We start from the raw sequence: 20,743 nt of genomic DNA, 5'->3' as shown, positions 1-20,743 counted from the left end.
TGCCCCGTGTGAGGATCGAACTCACGACCTTCAGATTATGAGACTGACGCGCTACCTACTGCGCTAACGAGGCCATTCTTGCAAAAATATCCAAAATAAAGAAAAAAAATATCGATACCGAACTTCAGATTTTGACAGTGATGTTGAAACCACCGTGCCAAAATGTATGTATGGTCTGAAATTCGACAACCCCTGAGAAAAAAAGATTGATTTCATTCTAAAGTAATACATATCGATATGGACCTTACGATGTGGTATCCACCTTGACAAAAGTATGTATTGTGTGAAAGTCCAAAACGACAGTGTATTCATTTTCACCTTCAGCCAACACTGTCTTTTTAAAAGGTTTGCTGCCCCGTGTGAGGATCGAACTCACGACCTTCAGATTATGAGACTGACACGCTACCTACTGCGCTAACAAGGCCCTTCTTGTAAAAATATCCAAAAAGAAGAAAACAAAATATCGATACCGACTTCAGATTTTGACAGTGATGTTGAAACCACCGTGCCAAAATGTATGTATCGTCTGAAATTCGACAACCCCTGAGAAAAAAGATTGATTTCATTCTAAAGTAATACATATCGATATGGACCTTACGATGTGGTATCCACCTTGACAAAAGTATGTATTGTGTGAAAGTCCAAAACAACAGTGAATTCATTTTCAGCCAACACTGTCTTTTTGAAAGGTTTGCTGCCCCGTGTGAGGATCGAACTCACGACCTTCAGATTATGAGACTGACGCGCTACCTACTGCGCTAACGAGGCCCTTCTTGCAAAAATATCCAAAATGAAGAAAAAAATATCGATTCCCGAACGTCAGATTTTTACAGTGATGTTGAAACCACCGTGCCAAAATGTATGTCTGGTCTGAAATTCGACAACTCCTGAGAAAAAAGATTGATTTCATTCTAAAGTAATACATATCGATATGGACCTTACGATGTGGTATCCACCTTGACAAAAGTATGTATTGTGAATTCAAAACACTTCATCTTTTCACTTCAGCCAACACTGTCTGAAAGTTTTGCTGCCCCGTGTGAGGATCGAACTCACGACCTTCAGATTATGAGACTGACGCGCTACCTACTGCGCTAACGAGGCCCTTCTTGTAAAAATATCCAAAATGAAGAAAAAAATATCCAACGGCAGATTTTTACAGTGATGTTAAAACCACCGTGCCAAAATGTATTCATTCTAAAGTAATAAATATCGATATGGACCTTACGATGTGGTATCCACCTTGACAAAAGTACAAAATAACAGTGAATTCATTTTCACTTCATCTTGAGCCAACACTGTCTTTTTGAAAGTTTTGCTGCCCCGTGTGAGGATCGAACTCACGACCTTCAGATTATGAGACTGACGCGCCACCTACTGCGCTAACGAGGCCCTTCTTGTAAACTATCCAAAATGAAGAAAAAAATATAGATTCCCGAACGGCAGATTTTTACAGTGATGTTAAAACCACCGTGCCAAAATGTATGTATGTCTGAAATTCGACAACCCCTGAGAAAAAAGATTGATTTCATTCTAAAGTAATACATATCGATATGGACCTTACGATGTGGTATCCACCTTGACAAAAGTATGTATTGTGTGAAAGTCCAAAACAACAGTGTATTCATTTTCACCTTCAGCCAACACTGTCTTTTTGAAAGGTTTGCTGCCCCGTGTGAGGATCGAACTCACGACCTTCAGATTATGAGACTGACGCGCTACCTACTGCGCTAACGAGGCCCTTCTTGTAAAAATATCCAAAAAGAAGAAAAAAAAATATTGATACCGACTTCAGATTTTGACAGTGATGTTGAAACCACCGTGCCAAAATGTATGTATGGTCTGAAATTCGACAACCCCTGAGAAAAAAGATTGATTTCATTCTAAAGTAATACATATCGATATGGACCTTACGATGTGGTATCCACCTTGACAAAAGTATGTATTGTGTGAAAGTCCAAAACGACAGTGAATTCATTTTCACCTTCAGCCAACACTGTCTTTTTGAAAGGTTTGCTGCCCCGTGTGAGGATCGAACTCACGACCTTCAGATTATGAGACTGACGCGCTACCTACTGCGCTAACGAGGCCCTTCTTGCAAAAATATCCAAAATGAAGAAAAAAATATAGATTCCCGAACGTCAGATTTTTACAGTGATGTTGAAACCACCGTGCCAAAATGTATGTATGGTCTGAAATTCGACAACCCCTGAGAAAAAAAGATTGATTTCATTCTAAAGTAATACATATCGATATGGACCTTACGATGTGGTATCCACCTTGACAAAAGTATGTATTGTGTGAAAGTACAAAATAACAGTGAATTCATTTTCACTTCATCTTGAGCCAACACTGTCTTTTTGAAAGCTTTGCTGCCCCGTGTGAGGATCGAACTCACGACCTTCAGATTATGAGACTGACGCGCTACCTACTGCGCTAACGAGGCCCTTCTTGTAAAAATATCCAAAATGAAGAAAAAAATATCGATTCCCGAACGGCAGATTTTTACAGTGATGTTGAAACCACCGTGCCAAAATGTATGTATCGTCTGAAATTCGACAACCCCTGAGAAAAAAGATTGATTTCATTCTAAAGTAATACATATCGATATGGACCTTACGATGTGGTATCCACCTTGACAAAAGTATGTATTGTGTGAAAGTCCAAAACAACAGTGAATTCCTTTTCAGCCAACACTGTCTTTTTGAAAGGTTTGCTGCCCCGTGTGTGGATCGAACTCACGACCTTAGGATTATGAGACTAACGCGCTACCTACTGCGCTAACGAGGCCATTCTTGCAAAAATATCCAAAATAAAGAAAAAAATATCGATACCGACTTCAGATTTTGACAGTGATGTTGAAACCACCGTGCCAAAATGTATGTATGGTCTGAAATTCGACAACCCCTGAGAAAAAAAGATTGATTTCATTCTAAAGTAATACATATCGATATGGACCTTACGATGTGGTATCCACCTTGACAAAAGTATGTATTGTGTGAAAGTCCAAAACGACAGTGTATTCATTTTCACCTTCAGCCAACACTGTCTTTTTAAAAGATTTGCTGCCCCGTGTGAGGATCGAACTCACAACCTTCAGATTATGAGACTGACGCGCTACCTACTGCGCTAACAAGGCCCTTCTTGTAAAAATATCCAAAAAGAAGAAGAAAAAATATTGATAGCGAACTTCAGATTTTTACAGTGATGTTGAAACCACCGTGCCAAAATGTATGTATGGTCTGAAATTCGACAACTCCTGAGAAAAAAGATTGATTTCATTCTAAAGTAATACATATCGATATGGACCTTACGATGTGGTATCCACCTTGACAAAAGTATGTATTGTGTGAAAGTCCAAAACAACAGTGAATTCATTTTCACCTTCATCTTGCCAACACTGTCTTTTTGAAAGGTTTGCTGCCCCGTGTGAGGATCGAACTCACGACCTTCAGATTATGAGACTGACGCGCTACCTACTGCGCTAACGAGGCCCTTCTTGTAAAATATCCAAAATGAAGAAAAAAATATAGATTCCCGAACGGCAGATTTTTACAGTGATGTTAAAACCACCGTGCCAAAATGTATGTATCGTCTGAAATTCGACAACCCCTGAGAAAAAAGATTGATTTCATTCTAAAGTAATACATATCGATATGGACCTTACGATGTGGTATCCACCTTGACAAAAGTATGTATTGTGTGAAAGTCCAAAACAACAGTGAATTCATTTTCAGCCAACACTGTCTTTTTGAAAGGTTTGCTGCCCCGTGTGAGGATTGAACTCACGACCTTCAGATTATGAGACTAACGCGCTACCTACTGCGCTAACGAGGCCATTCTTGCAAAAATATCCAAAATGAAGAAAAAAATATATCGATACCGACTTCAGATTTTGACAGTGATGTTGAAACCACCGTGCCAAAATGTATGTATGGTCTGAAATTCGACAACCCCTGAGAAAAAAGATTGATTTCATTCTAAAGTAATACATATCGATATGGACCTTACGATGTGGTATCCACCTTGACAAAAGTATGTATTGTGTGAAAGTCCAAAACGACAGTGTATTCATTTTCACCTTCAGCCAACACTGTCTTTTTAAAAGGTTTGCTGCCCCGTGTGAGGATCGAACTCACGACCTTCAGATTATGAGACTGACGCGCTACCTACTGCGCTAACGAGGCCCTTCTTGTAAAAATATCCAAAATGAAGGAAAAAAATATCGATACCGAACTTCAGATTTTGACAGTGATGTTGAAACCACCGTGCCAAAATGTATGTATGGTCTGAAATTCGACAACCCCTGAGAAAAAAGATTGATTTCATTCTAAAGTAATACATATCGATATGGACCTTACGATGTGGTATCCACCTTGACAAAAGTATGTATTGTGTGAAAGTCCAAAACAACAGTGAATTCATTTTCTTTTCAGCCAACACTGTCTTTTTGAAAGGTTTGCTGCCCCGTGTGAGGATCGAACTCACGACCTTCAGATTATGAGACTAACGCGCTACCTACTGCGCTAACGAGGCCATTCTTGCAAAAATATCCAAAATGAAGAAAAAAATATCGATACCGAACTTCAGATTTTTACAGTGATGTTGAAACCACCGTGCCAAAATGTATGTATGGTCTGAAATTCGACAACCCCTGAGAAAAAAAGATTGATTTCATTCTAAAGTAATACATATCGATATGGACCTTACGATGTGGTATCCACCTTGACAAAAGTATGTATTGTGTGAAAGTCCAAAACGACAGTGTATTCATTTTCACCTTCAGCCAACACTGTCTTTTTAAAAGGTTTGCTGCCCCGTGTGAGGATCGAACTCACGACCTTCAGATTATGAGACTGACGCGCTACCTACTGCGCTAACGAGGCCCTTCTTGTAAAAATATCCAAAAAGAAGAAAAAAAATATCGATACCGAACGTCAGATTTTTACAGTGATGTTGAAACCACCGTGCCAAAATGTATGTATGGTCTGAAATTCGACAATCCCTGAGAAAAAAGATTGATTTCATTCTAAAGTAATACATATCGATATGGACCTTACGATGTGGTATCCACCTTGACAAAAGTATGTATTGTGTGAAAGTCCAAAACAACAGTGAATTCATTTTCAGCCAACACTGTCTTTTTGAAAGGTTTGCTGCCCCGTGTGAGGATCGAACTCACGACCTTCAGATTATGAGACTGACGCGCTACCTACTGCGCTAACGAGGCCCTTCTTGCAAAATATCCAAAATGAAGAAAAAAATATAGATTCCCGAACGGCAGATTTTTACAGTGATGTTAAACCACCGTGCCAAAATGTATGTATGGTCTGAAATTCGACAACTCCTGAGAAAAAAGATTGATTTCATTCTAAAGTAATAAATATCGATATGGACCTTACGATGTGGTATCCACCTTGACAAAAGTACAAAATAATAGTGAATTCATTTTCACTTCATCTTGAGCCAACACTGTCTTTTTGAAAGTTTTGCTGCCCCGTGTGAGGATCGAACTCACAACCTTCAGATTATGAGACTGACGCGCTACCTACTGCGCTAACGAGGCCCTTCTTGTAAAATATCCAAAATGAAGAAAAAAATATAGATTCCCGAACGGCAGATTTTTACAGTGATGTTGAAACCACCGTGCCAAAATGTATGTATGGTCTGAAATTCGACAACCCCTGAGAAAAAAGATTGATTTCATTCTAAAGTAATACATATCGATATGGACCTTACGATGTGGTATCCACCTTGACAAAAGTATGTATTGTGTGAAAGTCCAAAACGACAGTGTATTCATTTTCACCTTCAGCCAACACTGTCTTTTTAAAAGGTTTGCTGCCCCGTGTGAGGATCGAACTCACGACCTTCAGATTATGAGACTGACGCGCTACCTACTGCGCTAACGAGGCCCTTCTTGTAAAAATATCCAAAAAGAAGAAAAAAAAATATCGATACCGAACTTCAGATTTTTACAGTGATGTTGAAACCACCGTGCCAAAATGTATGTATCGTCTGAAATTCGACAACCCCTGAGAAAAAAGATTGATTTCATTCTAAAGTAATACATATCGATATGGACCTTACGATGTGGTATCCACCTTGACAAAAGTATGTATTGTGTGAAAGTCCAAAACAACAGTGAATTCCTTTTCAGCCAACACTGTCTTTTTGAAAGGTTTGCTGCCCCGTGTGAGGATCGAACTCACGACCTTAGGATTATGAGACTAACGCGCTACCTACTGCGCTAACGAGGCCATTCTTGCAAAAATATCCAAAATGAAGAAAAAAATATCGATACCGACTTCAGATTTTGACAGTGATGTTGAAACCACCGTGCCAAAATGTATGTATGGTCTGAAATTCGACAACCCCTGAGAAAAAAAGATTGATTTCATTCTAAAGTAATACATATCGATATGGACCTTACGATGTGGTATCCACCTTGACAAAAGTATGTATTGTGTGAAAGTCCAAAACGACAATGTATTCATTTTCACCTTCAGCCAACACTGTCTTTTTAAAAGGTTTGCTGCCCTGTGTGAGGATCGAACTCACGACCTTCAGATTATGAGACTGACACGCTACCTACTGCGCTAACGAGGCCCTTCTTGTAAAAATATCCAAAAAGAAGAAAACAAAATATCGATACCGACTTCAGATTTTTACAGTGATGTTGAAACCACCGTGCCAAAATGTATGTATGGTCTGAAATTCGACAACCCTGAGAAAAAAGATTGATTTCATTCTAAAGTAATACATATCGATATGGACCTTACGATGTGGTATCCACCTTGACAAAAGTATGTATTGTGTGAAAGTCCAAAACAACAGTGAATTCATTTTCAGCCAACACTGTCTTTTTGAAAGGTTTGCTGCCCCGTGTGAGGATCGAACTCACGACCTTCAGATTATGAGACTGACGCGCTACCTACTGCGCTAACGAGGCCCTTCTTGCAAAATATCCAAAATGAAGAAAAAAATATATTCCCGAACGGCAGATTTTTACAGTGATGTTGAAACCACCGTGCCAAAATGTATGTCTGGTCTGAAATTTGACAACTCCTGAGAAAAAAGATTGATTTCATTCTAAAGTAATAAATATCGATATGGACCTTACGATGTGGTATCCACCTTGACAAAAGTACAAAATAACAGTGAATTCATTTTCACTTCATCTTGAGCCAACACTGTCTTTTTGAAAGTTTTGCTGCCCCGTGTGAGGATCGAACTCACGACCTTCAGATTATGAGACTGACGCGCTACCTACTGCGCTAACGAGGCCCTTCTTGTAAAATATCCAAAATGAAGAAAAAAATATCGATTCCCGAACGGCAGATTTTTACAGTGATGTTAAAACCACCGTGCCAAAATGTATGTCTGGTCTGAAATTCGACAACTCCTGAGAAAAAAGATTGATTTCATTCTAAAGTAATACATATCGATATGGACCTTACGATGTGGTATCCACCTTGACAAAAGTATGTATTGTGTGAAAGTCCAAAACAACAGTGAATTCATTTTCACTTCATCAGCCAACACTGTCTTTTTGAAAGGTTTGCTGCCCCGTGTGAGGATCGAACTCACGACCTTCAGATTATGAGACTGACGCGCTACCTACTGCGCTAACGAGGCCCTTCTTGTAAAAATATCCAAAATGAAGAAAAAAATATAGATTCCCGAACGTCAGATTTTTACAGTGATGTTGAAACCACCGTGCCAAAATGTATGTCTGGTCTGAAATTCGACAACCCCTGAGAAAAAAAGATTGATTTCATTCTAAAGTAATACATATCGATATGGACCTTACGATGTGGTATCCACCTTGACAAAAGTATGTATTGTGTGAAAGTCCAAAACGACAATGTATTCATTTTCACCTTCAGCCAACACTGTCTTTTTAAAAGGTTTGCTGCCCTGTGTGAGGATCGAACTCACGACCTTCAGATTATGAGACTGACACGCTACCTACTGCGCTAACAAGGCCTTCTTGTAAAAATATCCAAAATGAAGAAAAAAAATATCGATACCGAACTTCAGATTTTGACAGTGATGTTGAAACCACCGTGCCAAAATGTATGTATGGTCTGAAATTCGACAACCCTGAGAAAAAAGATTGATTTCATTCTAAAGTAATACATATCGATATGGACCTTACGATGTGGTATCCACCTTGACAAAAGTATGTATTGTGTGAAAGTCCAAAACAACAGTGAATTCATTTTCACCTTCAGCCAACACTGTCTTTTTGAAAGGTTTGCTGCCCCGTGTGAGGATCGAACTCACGACCTTCAGATTATGAGACTGACGCGCTACCTACTGCGCTAACGAGGCCCTTCTTGTAAAAATATCCAAAATGAAGAAAAAAATATAGATTCCCGAACGTCAGATTTTTACAGTGATGTTGAAACCACCGTGCCAAAATGTATGTCTGGTCTGAAATTCGACAACCCCTGAGAAAAAAGATTGATTTCATTCTAAAGTAATACATATCGATATGGACCTTACGATGTGGTATCCACCTTGACAAAAGTATGTATTGTGTGAAAGTCAAAATAACAGTGAATTCATTTTCACTTTCTTGAGCCAACACTGTCTTTTTGAAAGGTTTGCTGCCCCGTGTGAGGATCGAACTCACGACCTTCAGATTATGAGACTGACGCGCTACCTACTGCGCTAACGAGGCCCTTCTTGTAAAAATATCCAAAATGAAGAAAAAAATATAGATTCCCGAACGGCAGATTTTTACAGTGATGTTGAAACCACCGTGCCAAAATGTATGTATCGTCTGAAATTCGACAACCCCTGAGAAAAAAGATTGATTTCATTCTAAAGTAATACATATCGATATGGACCTTACGATGTGGTATCCACCTTGACAAAAGTATGTATTGTGTGAAAGTCCAAAACAACAGTGAATTCCTTTTCAGCCAACACTGTCTTTTTGAAAGGTTTGCTGCCCCGTGTGTGGATCGAACTCACGACTAGATTATGAGACTAACGCGCTACCTACTGCGCTAACGAGGCCATTCTTGCAAAAATATCCAAAATGAAGAAAAAATATCGATACCGACTTCAGATTTTGACAGTGATGTTGAAACCACCGTGCCAAAATGTATGTATGGTCTGAAATTCGACAACCCCTGAGAAAAAAAGATTGATTTCATTCTAAAGTAATACATATCGATATGGACCTTACGATGTGGTATCCACCTTGACAAAAGTATGTATTGTGTGAAAGTCCAAAACGACAGTGTATTCATTTTCACCTTCAGCCAACACTGTCTTTTTAAAAGGTTTGCTGCCCCGTGTGAGGATCGAACTCACGACCTTCAGATTATGAGACTGACGCGCTACCTACTGCACTAACGAGGCCCTTCTTGAAAAAATATCCAAAATGAAGGAAAAAAATATCGATACCGAACGTCAGATTTTTACAGTGATGTTGAAACCACCGTGCCAAAATGTATGTATCGTCTGAAATTCGACAACCCCTAAAGAAAAAAGATTGATTTCATTCTAAAGTAATACATATCGATATGGACCTTACGATGTGGTATCCACCTTGACAAAAGTATGTATTGTGTGAAAGTCCAAAACAACAGTGAATTCATTTTCAGCCAACACTGTCTTTTTGAAAGGTTTGCTGCCCCGTGTGAGGATCGAACTCACGACCTTCAGATTATGAGACTAACGCGCTACCTACTGCGCTAACGAGGCCATTCTTGCAAAAATATCCAAAATGAAGAAAAAAATATCGATACCGACTTCAGATTTTGACAGTGATGTTGAAACCACCGTGCCAAAATGTATGTATGGTCTGAAATTCGACAACCCCTGAGAAAAAAGATTGATTTCATTCTAAAGTAATACATATCGATATGGACCTTACGATGTGGTATCCACCTTGACAAAAGTATGTATTGTGTGAAAGTCCAAAACGACAGTGTATTCATTTTCACCTTCAGCCAACACTGTCTTTTTAAAAGGTTTGCTGCCCCGTGTGAGGATCGAACTCACGACCTTCAGATTATGAGACTGACACGCTACCTACTGCGCTAACAAGGCCCTTCTTGTAAAAATATCCAAAAAGAAGAAAAAAAATATCGATACCGAACTTCAGATTTTGACAGTGATGTTGAAACCACCGTGCCAAAATGTATGTATGGTCTGAAATTCGACAACCCCTGAGAAAAAAGATTGATTTCATTCTAAAGTAATACATATCGATATGGACCTTACGATGTGGTATCCACCTTGACAAAAGTATGTATTGTGTGAAAGTCCAAAACAACAGTGAATTCATTTTCAGCCAACACTGTCTTTTTGAAAGGTTTGCTGCCCCGTGTGAGGATCGAACTCACGACCTTCAGATTATGAGACTGACGCGCTACCTACTGCGCTAACGAGGCCCTTCTTGCAAAATATCCAAAATGAAGAAAAAAATATAGATTCCCGAACGGCAGATTTTTACAGTGATGTTACAACCACCGTGCCAAAATGTATGTCTGGTCTGAAATTCGACAACTCCTGAGAAAAAAGATTGATTTCATTCTAAAGTAATAAATATCGATATGGACCTTACGATGTGGTATCCACCTTGACAAAAGTACAAAATAACAGTGAATTCATTTTCACTTCATCTTGAGTCAACACTGTCTTTTTGAAAGTTTTGCTGCCCCGTGTGAGGATCGAACTCACAACCTTCAGATTATGAGACTGACGCGCTACCTACTGCGCTAACGAGGCCCTTCTTGTAAACTATCCAAAATGAAGAAAAAAATATAGATTCCCGAACGGCAGATTTTTACAGTGATGTTAAAACCACCGTGCCAAAATGTATGTATCGTCTGAAATTCGACAACCCCTGAGAAAAAAGATTGATTTCATTCTAAAGTAATACATATCGATATGGACCTTACGATGTGGTATCCACCTTGACAAAAGTATGTATTGTGTGAAAGTCCAAAACAACAGTGAATTCAGCCAACACTGTCTTTTTGAAAGGTTTGCTGCCCCGTGTGTGGATCGAACTCACGACTTTAGGATTATGAGACTAACGCACTACCTACTGAGCTAACGAGGCCACTCTTGCAAAAATATCAAAAAAAATATATATATATATCGATACCGACTTCATATTTTGACAGTGATGTTGAAACCACCGTGCCAAAATGTATGTATGGTCTGAAATTCGACAACCCCTGAGAAAAAAAGATTGATTTCATTCTAAAGTAATACATATCGATATGGACCTTACGATGTGGTATCCACCTTGACAAAAGTATGTATTGTGTGAAAGTCCAAAACGACAGTGTATTCATTTTCACCTTCAGCCAACACTGTCTTTTTAAAAGGTTTGCTGCCCCGTGTGAGGATCGAACTCACGACCTTCAGATTATGAGACTGACACGCTACCTACTGCGCTAACGAGGCCCTTCTTGTAAAAATATCCAAAATGAAGAAAAAAAATATCGATACCGAACTTCAGATTTTGACAGTGATGTTGAAACCACCGTGCCAAAATGTATGTATCGTCTGAAATTCGACAACCCCTGAGAAAAAAGATTGATTTCATTCTAAAGTAATACATATCGATATGGACCTTACGATGTGGTATCCACCTTGACAAAAGTATGTATTGTGTGAAAGTCCAAAACAACAGTGAATTCCTTTTCAGCCAACACTGTCTTTTTGAAAGGTTTGCTGCCCCGTGTGTGGATCGAACTCACGACCTTAGGATTATGAGACTAACGCGCTACCTACTGCGCTAACGAGGCCATTCTTGCAAAAATATCCAAAATGAAGAAAAAAATATCGATACCGACTTCAGATTTTGACAGTGATGTTGAAACCACCGTGCCAAAATGTATGTCTGGTCTGAAATTCGACAACCCCTGAGAAAAAAGATTGATTTCATTCTAAAGTAATACATATCGATATGGACCTTACGATGTGTGGTATCCACCTTGACAAAAGTATGTATTGTGTGAAAGTCCAAAACGACAGTGTATTCATTTTCACCTTCAGCCAACACTGTCTTTTTAAAAGCTTTGCTGCCCCGTGTGAGGATCGAACTCACGACCTTCAGATTATGAGACTGACGCGCTACCTACTGCGCTAACAAGGCCCTTCTTGTAAAAATATCCAAAAAGAAGAAAAAAAATATCGATACCGAACTTCAGATTTTGACAGTGATGTTGAAACCACCGTGCCAAAATGTATGTATCGTCTGAAATTCGACAACCCTGAGAAAAAAGATTGATTTCATTCTAAAGTAATACATATCGATATGGACCTTACGATGTGGTATCCACCTTGACAAAAGTATGTATTGTGTGAAAGTCCAAAACAACAGTGAATTCATTTTCAGCCAACACTGTCTTTTTGAAAGGTTTGCTGCCCCGTGTGAGGATTGAACTCACGACCTTCAGATTATGAGACTGACGCGCTACCTACTGCGCTAACAAGGCCCTTCTTGCAAAAACATCCAAAATGAAGAAAAAAATATCGATTCCCGAACGTCAGATTTTTACAGTGATGTTGAAACCACCGTGCCAAAATGTATGTATGGTCTGAAATTCGACAACTCCTGAGAAAAAAAGATTGATTTCATTCTAAAGTAATACATATCGATATGGACCTTACGATGTGGTATCCACCTTGACAAAAGTATGTATTGTGTGAAAGTCCAAAACACAGTGAATTCATTTTCACCTTCAGCCAACACTGTCTTTTTAAAAGCTTTGCTGCCCCGTGTGAGGATCGAACTCACGACCTTCAGATTATGAGACTGACGCGCTACCTACTGCGCTAACGAGGCCCTTCTTGTAAAAATATCCAAAATGAAGAAAAAAATATCGATTCCCGAACGTCAGATTTTTACAGTGATGTTGAAACCACCGTGCCAAAATGTATGTATGGTCTGAAATTCGACAACCCCTGAGAAAAAAGATTGATTTCATTCTAAAGTAATACATATCGATATGGACCTTACGATGTGGTATCCACCTTGACAAAAGTATGTATTGTGTGAAAGTCCAAAACAACAGTGAATTCATTTTCAGCCAAGCAACACTGTCTTTTTGAAAGGTTTGCTGCCCCGTGTGAGGATCGAACTCACGACCTTCAGATTATGAGACTGACGCGCTACCTACTGCGCTAACGAGGCCCTTCTTGCAAAAATATCCAAAATGAAGAAAAAAATATCGATTCCCGAACGTCAGATTTTTACAGTGATGTTGAAACCACCGTGCCAAAATGTATGTATGGTCTGAAATTCGACAACCCCTGAGAAAAAAGATTGATTTCATTCTAAAGTAATACATATCGATATGGACCTTACGATGTGGTATCCACCTTGACAAAAGTATGTATTGTGTGAAAGTCCAAAACAACAGTGAATTCATTTTCAGCCAACACTGTCTTTTTGAAAGGTTTGCTGCCCCGTGTGAGGATCGAACTCACGACCTTCAGATTATGAGACTGACGCGCTACCTACTGCGCTAACGAGGCCCTTCTTGCAAAAATATCCAAAATGAAGAAAAAAATATCGATTCCCGAACGTCAGATTTTTACAGTGATGTTGAAACCACCGTGCCAAAATGTATGTATCGTCTGAAATTCGACAACCCCTGAGAAAAAAGATTGATTTCATTCTAAAGTAATACATATCGATATGGACCTTACGATGTGGTATCCACCTTGACAAAAGTATGTATTGTTTGAAAGTCCAAAACGACAGTGAATTCATTTTCACCTTCAGCCAACACTGTCTTTTTGAAAGCTTTGCTGCCCCGTGTGAGGATCGAACTCACGACCTTCAGATTATGAGACTGACGCACTACCTACTGCGCTAACGAGGCCCTTCTTGCCAAAATATCCAAAATGAAGAAAAAAATATCACTACCGAACGTCAGATTTTTACAGTGATGTTGAAACCACCGTGCCAAAATGTATGTATGGTCTGAAATTCGACAACCCCTGAGAAAAAAGATTGATTTCATTCTAAAGTAATACATATCGATATGGACCTTACGATGTGGTATCCACCTTGACAAAAGTATGTATTGTGTGAAAGTCCAAAACAACAGTGAATTCATTTTCAGCCAACACTGTCTTTTTGAAAGGTTTGCTGCCCCGTGTGAGGATCGAACTCACGACCTTCAGATTATGAGACTGACGCGCTACCTACTGCGCTAACGAGGCCCTTCTTGCAAAAATATCCAAAATGAAGAAAAAAATATCGATTCCCGAACGTCAGATTTTTACAGTGATGTTGAAACCACCGTGCCAAAATGTATGTATCGTCTGAAATTCGACAACCCCTGAGAAAAAAAGATTGATTTCATTCTAAAGTAATACATATCGATATGGACCTTACGATGTGGTATCCACCTTGACAAAAGTATGTATTGTTTGAAAGTCCAAAATGACAGTGAATTCATTTTCACTTCATCTTCAGCCAACACTGTCTTTTTGAAAGCTTTGCTGCCCCGTGTGAGGATCGAACTCACGACCTTCAGATTATGAGACTGACGCACTACCTACTGCGCTAACGAGGCCCTTTTTGACAAAATATCCAAAATGAAGAAAAAAATATCACTACCGAACGTCAGATTTTTACAGTGATGTTGAAACCACCGTGCCAAAATGTATGTATGGTCTGAAATTCGACAACCCCTGAGAAAAAAAGATTGATTTCATTCTAAAGTAATACATATCGATATGGACCTTACGATGTGGTATCCACCTTGACAAAAGTATGTATTGTGTGAAAGTCCAAAACAACAGTGAATTCATTTTCAGCCAACACTGTCTTTTTGAAAGGTTTGCTGCCCCGTGTGAGGATCAAACTCACGACCTTCAGATTATGAGACTGACGCGCTACCTACTGCGCTAACGAGGCCCTTCTTGCAAAAATATCCAAAATGAAGAAAAAAATATCGATTCCCGAACGTCAGATTTTTACAGTGATGTTGAAACCACCTTGCCAAAATGTATGTATCGTCTGAAATTCGACAACCCCTGAGACAAAAAGATTGATTTCATTCTAAAGTAATACATATCGATATGGACCTTACGATGTGGTATCCACCTTGACAAAAGTATGTATTGTGTGAAAGTCCAAAACGACAGTGAATTCATTTTCACCTCTTCAGCCAACACTGTCTTTTTGAAAGCTTTGCTGCCCCGTGTGAGGATCGAACTCACAACCTTCAGCTTATGAGACTGACGCGCTACCTACTGCGCTAACGAGGCCTTTCTTGAAAAAATATCCAAAAAGAAGAAAAAAAAATATTGATACCGAACGTCAGATTTTTATAGTGATGTTGAAACCACCGTGCCAAAATGTATGTCTGGTCTGAAATTCGACAACCCTGAGAAAAAAGATTGATTTCATTCTAAAGTAATACATATCGATATGGACCTTACGATGTGGTATCCACCTTGACAAAAGTATGTATTGTGTGAAGTCCAAAACGACAGTGTATTCATTTTCACCTTCAGCCAACACTGTCTTTTTAAAAGGTTTGCTGCCCCGTGTGAGGATCGAACTCACGACCTTCAGATTATGAGACTGACGCGCTACCTACTGCGCTAACGAGGCCCTTCTTGTAAAAATATCCAAAATGAAGAAAAAAAAATATCGATTCCCGAACGGCAGATTTTTACAGTGATGTTAAAACCACCGTGCCAAAATGTATGTATCGTCTGAAATTCGACAACCCCTGAGAAAAAAGATTGATTTCATTCTAAAGTAATACATATCGATATGGACCTTACGATGTGGTATCCACCTTGACAAAAGTATGTATTGTGTGAAAGTCCAAAACAACAGTGAATTCATTTTCAGCCAACACTGTCTTTTTGAAAGGTTTGCTGCCCCGTGTGAGGATCGAACTCACGACCTTCAGATTATGAGACTGACGCGCTACCTACTGCGCTAACGAGGCCATTCTTGCAAAAATATCCAAAATGAAGAAAAAAATATCGATTCCGAACTTCAGATTTTTACAGTGATGTTGAAACCACCGTGCCAAAATGTATGTATCGTCTGAAATTCGACAACCCCTGAGAAAAAAGATTGATTTCATTCTAAAGTAATACATATCGATATGGACCTTACGATGTGGTATCCACCTTGACAAAAGTATGTATTGTGTGAAAGTCCAAAACAACAGTGAATTCCTTTTCAGCCAACACTGTCTTTTTGAAAGGTTTGCTGCCCCGTGTGAGGATCGAACTCACGACCTTCAGATTATGAGACTAACGCGCTACCTACTGCGCTAACGAGGCCATTCTTGCAAAAATATCCAAAATGAAGAAAAAAATATCGATACCGACTTCAGATTTTGACAGTGATGTTGAAACCACCGTGCCAAAATCTATGTATCGTCTGAAATTCGACAACCCCTGAGAAAAAAGATTGATTTCATTCTAAAGTAATACATATCGATATGGACCTTACGATGTGGTATCCACCTTGACAAAAGTATGTATTGTGTGAAAGTCCAAAACGACAGTGTATTCATTTTCACCTTCAGCCAACACTGTCTTTTTAAAAGCTTTGCTGCCCCGTGTGAGGATCGAACTCACGACCTTCAGATTATGAGACTGACGCGCTACCTACTGCGCTAACGAGGCCATTCTTGTAAAAATATCCAAAAAGAAGAAAAAAAATATCGATACCGAACGTCAGATTTTTACAGTGATGTTGAAACCACCGTGCCAAAATGTATGTCTGGTCTGAAATTCGACAACCCCTGAGAAAAAAGATTGATTTCATTCTAAAGTAATACATATCGATATGGACCTTACGATGTGGTATCCACCTTGACAAAAGTATGTATTGTGTGAAAGTCCAAAACAACAGTGAATTCATTTTCAGCCAACACTGTCTTTTTGAAAGGTTTGCTGCCCCGTGTGAGGATCGAACTCACGACCTTCAGATTATGAGACTGACGCGCTACCTACTGCGCTAACGAGGCCCTTCTTGCAAAAATATCCAAAATAAAGAAAAAAATATCGATTCCCGAACGTCAGATTTTTACAGTGATGTTGAAACCACCGTGCCAAAATGTATGTATCGTCTGAAATTCGACAATCCCTGAGAAAAAAGATTGATTTCATTCTAAAGTAATACATATCGATATGGACCTTACGATGTGGTATCCACCTTGACAAAAGTATGTATTGTGTGAAAGTCCAAAATAACAGTGAATTCATTTTCACTTCATCTTGAGCCAACACTGTCTTTTTGAAAGGTTTGCTGCCCCGTGTGAGGATCGAACTCACGACCTTCAGATTATGAGACTGACGCGCTACCTACTGCGCTAACGAGGCCCTTCTTGAAAAAATATCCAAAAAGAAGAAAAAAATATCGATTCCCGAACGTCAGATTTTTACAGTGATGTTGAAACCACCGTGCCAAAATGTATGTATGGTCTGAAATTCGACAACCCCTGAGAAAAGATTGATTTCATTCTAAAGTAATACATATCGATATGGACCTTACGATGTGGTATCCACCTTGACAAAAGTATGTATTGTGTGAAAGTCCAAAACACAGTGTATTCATTTTCACCTTCAGCCAACACTGTCTTTTTAAAAGGTTTGCTGCCCCGTGTGAGGATCGAACTCACGACCTTCAGATTATGAGACTGACGCGCTACCTACTGCGCTAACGAGGCCCTTCTTGTAAAAATATCCAAAAAGAAGAAAAAAATATCGATATCGAACTTCAGATTTTTACAGTGATGTTGAAACCACCGTGCCAAAATGTATGTATGGTCTGAAATTCGACAACCCCTGAGAAAAAAGATTGATTTCATTCTAAAGTAATACATATCGATATGGACCTTACGATGTGGTATCCACCTTGACAAAAGTATGTATTGTGTGAAAGTCCAAAACGACAATGTATTCATTTTCACTTCATCTTGAGCCAACACTGTCTTTTTGAAAGGTTTGCTGCCCCGTGTGAGGATCGAACTCACGACCTTCAGATTATGAGACTGACGCGCTACCTACTGCGCTAACGAGGCCCTTCTTGTAAAAATATCCAAAATGAAGAAAAAAATATCGATTCCCGAACGGCAGATTTTTACAGTGATGTTAAAACCACCGTGCCAAAATGTATGTATCGTCTGAAATTCGACAACCCCTGAGAAAAAAGATTGATTTCATTCTAAAGTAATACATATCGATATGGACCTTACGATGTGGTATCCACCTTGACAAAAGTATGTATTGTGTGAAAGTCCAAAACAACAGTGAATTCCTTTTCAGCCAACACTGTCTTTTTGAAAGGTTTGCTGCCCCGTGTGAGGATCGAACTCACGACCTTCAGATTATGAGACTGACGCGCTACCTACTGCGCTAACGAGGCCATTCTTGCAAAAATATCCAAAATGAAGAAAAAAATATCGATTCCCGAACGTCAGATTTTTACAGTGATGTTGAAACCACCTTGCCAAAATGTATGTATCGTCTGAAATTCGACAACCCCTGAGACAAAAAGATTGATTTCATTCTAAAGTAATACATATCGATATGGACCTTACGATGTGGTATCCACCTTGACAAAAGTATGTATTGTGTGAAAGTCCAAAACAACAGTGAATTCATTTTCACCCAACACTGTCTTTTTGAAAGGTTTGCTGCCCCGTGTGAGGATCGAACTCACGACCTTCAGATTATGAGACTGACGCGCTACCTACTGCGCTAACGAGGCCCTTCTTGTAAAAATATCCAAAAAGAAGAAAAAAAAATATCGATACCGAACGTCAGATTTTTACAGTGATGTTGAAACCACCGTGCCAAAATGTATGTCTGGTCTGAAATTCGACAACTCCTGAGAAAAAAAGATTGATTTCATTCTAAAGTAATACATATCGATATGGACCTTACGATGTGGTATCCACCTTGACAAAAGTATGTATTGTGTGAAAGTCCAAAACGACAGTGTATTCATTTTCACCTTCAGCCAACACTGTCTTTTTAAAAGCTTTGCTGCCCCGTGTGAGGATCGAACTCACGACCTTCAGATTATGAGACTGACGCGCTACCTACTGCGCTAACAAGGCCCTTCTTGTAAAAATATCCAAAAAGAAGAAAAAAAAATATCGATACCGAACTTCAGATTTTTACAGTGATGTTGAAACCACCGTGCCAAAATGTATGTCTGGTCTGAAATTCGACAACCCCTGAGAAAAAAGATTGATTTCATTCTAAAGTAATACATATCGATATGGACCTTACGATGTGGTATCCACCTTGACAAAAGTATGTATTGTGTGAAAGTCCAAAACAACAGTGAATTCCTTTTCAGCCAACACTGTCTTTTTGAAAGGTTTGCTGCCCCGTGTGAGGATCGAACTCACGACCTTCAGATTATGAGACTGACGCGCTACCTACTGCGCTAACGAGGCCCTTCTTGCAAAAATATCCAAAATGAAGGAAAAAAATATCGATACCGAACGTCAGATTTTTACAGTGATGTTGAAACCACCGTGCCAAAATGTATGTATGGTCTGAAATTCGACAACCCTGAGAAAAAAGATTGATTTCATTCTAAAGTAATACATATCGATATGGACCTTACGATGTGGTATCCACCTTGACAAAAGTATGTATTGTGTGAAAGTCCAAAACGACAGTGTATTCATTTTCACTTCATCTTCAGCCAACACTGTCTTTTTGAAAGGTTTGCTGCCCCGTGTGAGGATCGAACTCACGACCTTCAGATTATGAGACTGACGCGCTACCTACTGCGCTAACGAGGCCCTTCTTGTAAAAATATCCAAAAAGAAGAAAAAAAAATATCGATACCGAACGTCAGATTTTTACAGTGATGTTGAAACCACCGTGCCAAAATGTATGTATCGTCTGAAATTCGACAACCCCTGAGAAAAAAGATTGATTTCATTCTAAAGTAATACATATCGATATGGACCTTACGATGTGGTATCCACCTTGACAAAAGTATGTATTGTGTGAAAGTCCAAAACAACAGTGAATTCATTTTCACCTTCTTGAGCCAACACTGTCTTTTTGAAAGGTTTGCTGCCCCGTGTGAGGATCGAACTCACGACCTTCAGATTATGAGACTGACGCGCTACCTACTGCGCTAACGAGGCCCTTCTTGTAAAAATATCCAAAATGAAGAAAAAAATATCGATTCCCGAACGTCAGATTTTTACAGTGATGTTGAAACCACCGTGCCAAAATGTATGTATGTCTGAAATTCGACAACCCCTGAGAAAAAAGATTGATTTCATTCTAAAGTAATACATATCGATATGGACCTTACGATGTGGTATCCACCTTGACAAAAGTATGTATTGTGTGAAAGTCCAAAACAACAGTGAATTCATTTTCAGCCAACACTGTCTTTTTGAAAGGTTTGCTGCCCCGTGTGAGGATCGAACTCACGACCTTCAGATTATGAGACTGACGCGCTACCTACTGCGCTAACGAGGCCCTTCTTGCAAAAATATCCAAAATGAAGAAAAAAATATCGATTCCCGAACGTCAGATTTTTACAGTGATGTTGAAACCACCGTGCCAAAATGTATGTATCGTCTGAAATTCGACAACCCCTGAGAAAAAAGATTGATTTCATTCTAAAGTAATACATATCGATATGGACCTTACGATGTGGTATCCACCTTGACAAAAGTATGTATTGTGTGAAAGTCCAAAACAACAGTGAATTCATTTTCACCTTCAGCCAACA

The 20,743-nt window shown here is 39.2% G+C and overlaps 38 non-coding genes across 38 annotated transcripts; all 38 read right to left on the bottom strand.

The window, feature by feature from the left end:
• Positions 1-73, bottom strand: trnam-cau. The gene has a single exon. It is a non-coding gene; the product is annotated as a tRNA-Met (tRNA).
• A 622-nt stretch (positions 74-695) lies between these two features.
• Positions 696-768, bottom strand: trnam-cau. Its single transcript has one exon. It is a non-coding gene; the product is annotated as a tRNA-Met (tRNA).
• Positions 769-1,031: 263 nt separating this feature from the next.
• Positions 1,032-1,104, bottom strand: trnam-cau. The gene has a single exon. It is a non-coding gene; the product is annotated as a tRNA-Met (tRNA).
• Positions 1,105-1,667: 563 nt separating this feature from the next.
• Positions 1,668-1,740, bottom strand: trnam-cau. Its single transcript has one exon. It is a non-coding gene; the product is annotated as a tRNA-Met (tRNA).
• Positions 1,741-2,017: 277 nt separating this feature from the next.
• Positions 2,018-2,090, bottom strand: trnam-cau. Its single transcript has one exon. It is a non-coding gene; the product is annotated as a tRNA-Met (tRNA).
• Positions 2,091-2,373: 283 nt separating this feature from the next.
• On the bottom strand, positions 2,374-2,446 carry trnam-cau. The gene has a single exon. It is a non-coding gene; the product is annotated as a tRNA-Met (tRNA).
• A 975-nt stretch (positions 2,447-3,421) lies between these two features.
• trnam-cau lies at positions 3,422-3,494 on the bottom strand. Its single transcript has one exon. It is a non-coding gene; the product is annotated as a tRNA-Met (tRNA).
• Positions 3,495-4,114: 620 nt separating this feature from the next.
• Positions 4,115-4,187, bottom strand: trnam-cau. Its single transcript has one exon. It is a non-coding gene; the product is annotated as a tRNA-Met (tRNA).
• Positions 4,188-4,813: 626 nt separating this feature from the next.
• On the bottom strand, positions 4,814-4,886 carry trnam-cau. The gene has a single exon. It is a non-coding gene; the product is annotated as a tRNA-Met (tRNA).
• A 271-nt stretch (positions 4,887-5,157) lies between these two features.
• On the bottom strand, positions 5,158-5,230 carry trnam-cau. The gene has a single exon. It is a non-coding gene; the product is annotated as a tRNA-Met (tRNA).
• Positions 5,231-5,493: 263 nt separating this feature from the next.
• On the bottom strand, positions 5,494-5,566 carry trnam-cau. Its single transcript has one exon. It is a non-coding gene; the product is annotated as a tRNA-Met (tRNA).
• Positions 5,567-5,842: 276 nt separating this feature from the next.
• On the bottom strand, positions 5,843-5,915 carry trnam-cau. Its single transcript has one exon. It is a non-coding gene; the product is annotated as a tRNA-Met (tRNA).
• A 964-nt stretch (positions 5,916-6,879) lies between these two features.
• On the bottom strand, positions 6,880-6,952 carry trnam-cau. The gene has a single exon. It is a non-coding gene; the product is annotated as a tRNA-Met (tRNA).
• A 262-nt stretch (positions 6,953-7,214) lies between these two features.
• Positions 7,215-7,287, bottom strand: trnam-cau. The gene has a single exon. It is a non-coding gene; the product is annotated as a tRNA-Met (tRNA).
• A 278-nt stretch (positions 7,288-7,565) lies between these two features.
• Positions 7,566-7,638, bottom strand: trnam-cau. Its single transcript has one exon. It is a non-coding gene; the product is annotated as a tRNA-Met (tRNA).
• Positions 7,639-7,916: 278 nt separating this feature from the next.
• On the bottom strand, positions 7,917-7,989 carry trnam-cau. The gene has a single exon. It is a non-coding gene; the product is annotated as a tRNA-Met (tRNA).
• Positions 7,990-8,264: 275 nt separating this feature from the next.
• Positions 8,265-8,337, bottom strand: trnam-cau. The gene has a single exon. It is a non-coding gene; the product is annotated as a tRNA-Met (tRNA).
• Positions 8,338-8,616: 279 nt separating this feature from the next.
• On the bottom strand, positions 8,617-8,689 carry trnam-cau. Its single transcript has one exon. It is a non-coding gene; the product is annotated as a tRNA-Met (tRNA).
• A 1,653-nt stretch (positions 8,690-10,342) lies between these two features.
• trnam-cau lies at positions 10,343-10,415 on the bottom strand. Its single transcript has one exon. It is a non-coding gene; the product is annotated as a tRNA-Met (tRNA).
• Positions 10,416-10,679: 264 nt separating this feature from the next.
• Positions 10,680-10,752, bottom strand: trnam-cau. The gene has a single exon. It is a non-coding gene; the product is annotated as a tRNA-Met (tRNA).
• Positions 10,753-11,366: 614 nt separating this feature from the next.
• On the bottom strand, positions 11,367-11,439 carry trnam-cau. Its single transcript has one exon. It is a non-coding gene; the product is annotated as a tRNA-Met (tRNA).
• A 1,314-nt stretch (positions 11,440-12,753) lies between these two features.
• trnam-cau lies at positions 12,754-12,826 on the bottom strand. Its single transcript has one exon. It is a non-coding gene; the product is annotated as a tRNA-Met (tRNA).
• Positions 12,827-13,101: 275 nt separating this feature from the next.
• On the bottom strand, positions 13,102-13,174 carry trnam-cau. Its single transcript has one exon. It is a non-coding gene; the product is annotated as a tRNA-Met (tRNA).
• A 271-nt stretch (positions 13,175-13,445) lies between these two features.
• Positions 13,446-13,518, bottom strand: trnam-cau. Its single transcript has one exon. It is a non-coding gene; the product is annotated as a tRNA-Met (tRNA).
• A 620-nt stretch (positions 13,519-14,138) lies between these two features.
• trnam-cau lies at positions 14,139-14,211 on the bottom strand. The gene has a single exon. It is a non-coding gene; the product is annotated as a tRNA-Met (tRNA).
• A 1,329-nt stretch (positions 14,212-15,540) lies between these two features.
• On the bottom strand, positions 15,541-15,613 carry trnam-cau. The gene has a single exon. It is a non-coding gene; the product is annotated as a tRNA-Met (tRNA).
• A 273-nt stretch (positions 15,614-15,886) lies between these two features.
• Positions 15,887-15,959, bottom strand: trnam-cau. The gene has a single exon. It is a non-coding gene; the product is annotated as a tRNA-Met (tRNA).
• A 618-nt stretch (positions 15,960-16,577) lies between these two features.
• trnam-cau lies at positions 16,578-16,650 on the bottom strand. The gene has a single exon. It is a non-coding gene; the product is annotated as a tRNA-Met (tRNA).
• A 271-nt stretch (positions 16,651-16,921) lies between these two features.
• On the bottom strand, positions 16,922-16,994 carry trnam-cau. The gene has a single exon. It is a non-coding gene; the product is annotated as a tRNA-Met (tRNA).
• A 282-nt stretch (positions 16,995-17,276) lies between these two features.
• On the bottom strand, positions 17,277-17,349 carry trnam-cau. Its single transcript has one exon. It is a non-coding gene; the product is annotated as a tRNA-Met (tRNA).
• Positions 17,350-17,623: 274 nt separating this feature from the next.
• On the bottom strand, positions 17,624-17,696 carry trnam-cau. The gene has a single exon. It is a non-coding gene; the product is annotated as a tRNA-Met (tRNA).
• Positions 17,697-17,977: 281 nt separating this feature from the next.
• On the bottom strand, positions 17,978-18,050 carry trnam-cau. The gene has a single exon. It is a non-coding gene; the product is annotated as a tRNA-Met (tRNA).
• Positions 18,051-18,321: 271 nt separating this feature from the next.
• On the bottom strand, positions 18,322-18,394 carry trnam-cau. The gene has a single exon. It is a non-coding gene; the product is annotated as a tRNA-Met (tRNA).
• Positions 18,395-18,666: 272 nt separating this feature from the next.
• trnam-cau lies at positions 18,667-18,739 on the bottom strand. The gene has a single exon. It is a non-coding gene; the product is annotated as a tRNA-Met (tRNA).
• A 624-nt stretch (positions 18,740-19,363) lies between these two features.
• trnam-cau lies at positions 19,364-19,436 on the bottom strand. The gene has a single exon. It is a non-coding gene; the product is annotated as a tRNA-Met (tRNA).
• Positions 19,437-19,717: 281 nt separating this feature from the next.
• trnam-cau lies at positions 19,718-19,790 on the bottom strand. Its single transcript has one exon. It is a non-coding gene; the product is annotated as a tRNA-Met (tRNA).
• A 281-nt stretch (positions 19,791-20,071) lies between these two features.
• trnam-cau lies at positions 20,072-20,144 on the bottom strand. Its single transcript has one exon. It is a non-coding gene; the product is annotated as a tRNA-Met (tRNA).
• Positions 20,145-20,414: 270 nt separating this feature from the next.
• On the bottom strand, positions 20,415-20,487 carry trnam-cau. Its single transcript has one exon. It is a non-coding gene; the product is annotated as a tRNA-Met (tRNA).
• Between the last annotated feature and the right edge of the window lie 256 nt (positions 20,488-20,743).

The sequence above is a fragment of the Oncorhynchus gorbuscha genome, unplaced genomic scaffold (assembly GCF_021184085.1).
Source record: "Oncorhynchus gorbuscha isolate QuinsamMale2020 ecotype Even-year unplaced genomic scaffold, OgorEven_v1.0 Un_scaffold_1096, whole genome shotgun sequence".
NCBI classification, from domain to species: domain Eukaryota; kingdom Metazoa; phylum Chordata; class Actinopteri; order Salmoniformes; family Salmonidae; genus Oncorhynchus; species Oncorhynchus gorbuscha.
This window is presented reverse-complemented; position numbering and strand designations above follow the sequence as displayed.